A 4,304-nucleotide genomic window follows, 5' to 3' on the forward strand; every position below is an offset into this window, starting at 1 on the left:
TTAGCTGGTATGCCGGGTGGCCAGTCTACCCTAATCTGTGACCCTAATCTTATCATTAAATCTCTTTTTTGAATTTCCCTAATAATATTATTATTATAATTTAAGGTAGTATTATTTCAGTAGTATTATACATTTTAATACAGTTTTATATATTAAATGTTGTTTAGATGCAAACATGTTTTGTTACATCTTTTTGGAGCAGCCATGCTTGTATTGTTCATAAATAATAATAAAAAAAAATCTTACAACTGTGATAAACTTTAAAATGGTGATATTTAGGGACCCCGATCGTTCAGATATATCAACCCATCCAATAACTGTTTAATAGCTGTTTATATCATTGCAAAATATGCAAAATGACAATTTGTAATAGGTTCATTACATGGTCAAAATATGCAATGTACAAAATAAAAATGTGTAATATATCCATTATATGGTCAAAATATGCAATATACAAGAATGTGTAATATTTATTGTATATATTATATATACATTATATAGCTATTGGAGATGAAAATCCTAGATGTCTTGGAGAAGAGGTCTTCTCTAATGTAATAACAAAAATCATCATAGTATCTTAACTTTTTTTTGAAAAATTATATATTTTTGGACATGTGTGTACACAAAGCTGCTTAATTTGAAGAAAGTAATGTAAAGATCGGTATACCCGGCACAGATTGCTATAGACTGGAGAAAAGGGGGGAGAAATGCAATAATTTGGGAGGTTGTCCTACTAAATTGCATCCAATCTGTAAAATATGAAAACCAGCAATTATGGGTGGTCTACCATCTAATTTTACTCTGACAAATTTCTGGCACGCTCCAACCATGTTAACCCATTGAGCGTCATTTTGCAGCGAGGAAACTACTCGTAAACCATGTGACTTGAGCTATGCAGTCATATTTTTTCGGCCAGACATCTCATAATACCGGCTATTCACTACTGCTTAAGGAATGTGTTGACAACTGCCACCTACAAAGCGTCCTTTTCCTCTTAATACAGTCGAGTACAGACTAATAGTGTTTTGCCAAGTGTGTGTTTACGAACCAGGAAAAACATGATTTTCTGCTTTTTTTTAAGAAAAAAAGTTTACGCTATTTTTCAATTACTAGCTGCGGTATGCGCGATTAAAATAACTAAAAAGGAGCCATAACAAAATATATATACAAGAAAAACATATTTTTATATTTCTTTTAATTTTCTGGGGGGAAAAAAAGTTTTCATATTTATCCAAATATAGGATTTTATATGTAGCATTTATTATATTATTGACAAAAGTATCTAATTTTATTTGCAATAGGTCTTTATAGTTTTCATATTTTGTGTGTGTATATGTATAGTGGTAATATAGAGGCAAATGGTAAGCCTCTACTGGGCAATGCTTGAGTCTAGACCACACCATGGACCGATCCCAGTTATCTATCTTAGATGACTTTCTCTTTTTTTTTTTTGCAAGATGTGAAAATGTTACTATATTCAGTATATAAAACAGATTCTAACAAAAGGATATATGTATGAAATATCATATTATGGCAGAAATACCCCCTTTCTCAATGACATGGCAACCAGGACATGGCATCTTGTTTCAAAATCAAGAATTGATCATGGTTCCCGATGTTAAATAGTATTAGTACACTAATCTCTAAATATGTTACTTTTTTTGGAAAACTTAAAACTAAGGTCAGGGCCCCCTATTAACCCAACTGAGAAAAAATTATTATCTATCACGACTGTCCACCAAGAAAGTAGGGATGCTGGCAGTGCATCTGTATTCTTTATTGAACCCCTATGTATTCTATTTTTTATTATTATTATTAATAAATATAAAATTCAACAGTTTTTTTTTAATACATCTCCTTTATTGTATAGAAAACAAATGCACACATTTTATTATAACTCACAAAATAAATCACTGTGTGTAAAGAGGTAGACAGAGGTAGGAGGTAGGAGGGTAATTCTGCAAAGCGCCCTGATACTGTATATTGTTTTGTTGAAGCCTGCATGGATAGAGACAAACCTTACAAGTAGCTAACTGGTCTGCCATGATGAACCAAAATATATCCCCATTCAAATGACTGACAGTGCAGACAGAAGGATGAGTTTGTTATCACTAAGTGTGAAGTGGAATCTGATTTACATCAATTGCCTTTACCACTTGGATGTACACACTGCCCATCCCCCATGTCTCCTCCACACTGTTAACTCCCTTTGGAATGACACAGTCTCATACATACATACACACACACACATATATATATATCTATATCTATACATACATACATACATACGCATATATACGGTATATATATATATTTAATAGATTCAAGAATAGCAACTCATTTGTAACATTTCAACAAGAAAAGGTTATTTGTGATGTTAATATATATTGGGATACAATACAATATTTGTTAAAATTTTTAATCTAAGATTTTTTTTAATAATAATCAAAAGCAAGATTTTTTTATTATTTTTGTTTTATTTTTGTATCATTTTTGTTTTTATTATTAAAAAAATATTTGTTGCACCAGTAGAGGGCACTCTTGAGTTACTTGATTTGAAATTTCCGAGCAGCACATCGGTAATGTGTTTGAGCTCAGCTGGAAAACGAGATGGTCTGGCAACAATTCATTGTGCCTCAATTTGAATATTTATGATTATTATCCTTTTATAGCCATGTTACAAAATATTAATTTTATAGGCACACATTAAAAAGATTACCTTTTTAAAATGTAATTTTCAAGTGCCGTTTGACTCTAAAGGCCATTAATTTATGAAATAACTGCTCATATCTCAATTTTTATAAGATAAATTCATTTAAAACCCTAAGTTTTAAAAATGTGCCTGTGGATGGGACACTAATCCATTGTACTGTAAATGAGCTTTTACTTTCCTTTACTGGCGTTAAGAGATTTTACAATATTGCTTGGCAAATAATATTAGAACAGTATTATTTTGGGACATCGTGTTTTGTTGTCCTTGCCCAGGCACCGTCAGGAACAGAATAAAGTGAATATACAGCTGGGTAATGTTTAAACACATGCAAGATGCATTAATGGATTTTAAAGGGAATGACTTTTCCTGTTCCGGAAAGCATGTGTTAAGCAGTTCCTCTATTATTAGGAAGGTCACATTCTAGAAAAGTTAAACACAGCCCAGCAACCTGGCAACAGATTTATTCTGTCTTTTAACTATTTCCTTTAAATATATGCACAAAAGAATTAAAAAAAAAAAACAATAAATCCACATATAAGCATTTATAGTTAGCCAAATAGGGAAGGGGGCAGCGACCCCAAAAAATAATTCCTTCAAGACAAAGGTCTTGAAGAGCGCTGGCTATAGTGTCCAAAGAAGCATCTTACAATAAATATTGGGGCTTCTTAGAGTAGAAGAACTGGAAAATTAGGTAGTTAAATGTTTATTATCCAGTCTTGTATTGTTACTAATAAAACTATTTCTAATAGATTGCAAGCTTGCAAGAACAATGTTCTCTTCTCCTTATGTGCCAATGTGTCTTGTGTGTGTTCATGTTTCTATGGATTTTGTATATTGCCCATTTTAATGTTACTGGGATGTATGGCATCTGTTGGGATTTTATACATGTAATAGTAATACAAAAACGTATTAAGAATATAGTTGAGTAGTGCTTAAAAAATGTCCATCAAGTCCAGCCAAATCAGGTTATCGCTAACGGCTCATCACTGATGCTGATGATGGAAAAATAAATTCCACTGCATTTTTGCCTAAAAAGGGGGAACATATCTTTTGTGAGTCTGTGTCTGGCTGGTCAAGGCTTCCATATGTTCAGCCTTCAGATGAAAAAACACCTTCCCAACTAATGTTTCAGAGGTAGTACTTTTTTATGCCCCAGAGGTAGAACATCGTTAGAGATGCATTCATCATTATGAAAACATTTGTATACAGACTATGGTCAACCAGAGCGACTGAACATTTTGGTTGCAAATACATGGATGGATAGATGGATGGATTCACATTGTGTACAGTTCATGTCAAGAGATATGTATTTCTTAGAACACAAAATCCATACTTACATTTCACCATTGACTTTAAATGTTAGCAGTCAGTGAGTCACTCTGACTTTTGACCTGGAAAATATGAATGGGAAGGATTGTGACTCTATATGAGGTAATGCGGTTCGTTGCAGGGGAGCAGATGAAAGCTCTATATTATGAGCTCCCAAGAGCACAGCTTGGCGTAATAGATTGGGACTTTCTGTTTAAATGTTAGCAAGAGTACAATGACCTGTGAGTAGCAGGTGCAAGAACAGCAGAAAGGAGCACATCAA

Source organism: Sceloporus occidentalis, unplaced genomic scaffold (genome assembly GCF_023333645.1).
Source record: "Sceloporus occidentalis isolate IW3139 unplaced genomic scaffold, rSceOcc1.0.p SCAF_16, whole genome shotgun sequence".
NCBI classification, from domain to species: Eukaryota; Metazoa; Chordata; class Lepidosauria; order Squamata; family Phrynosomatidae; genus Sceloporus; species Sceloporus occidentalis.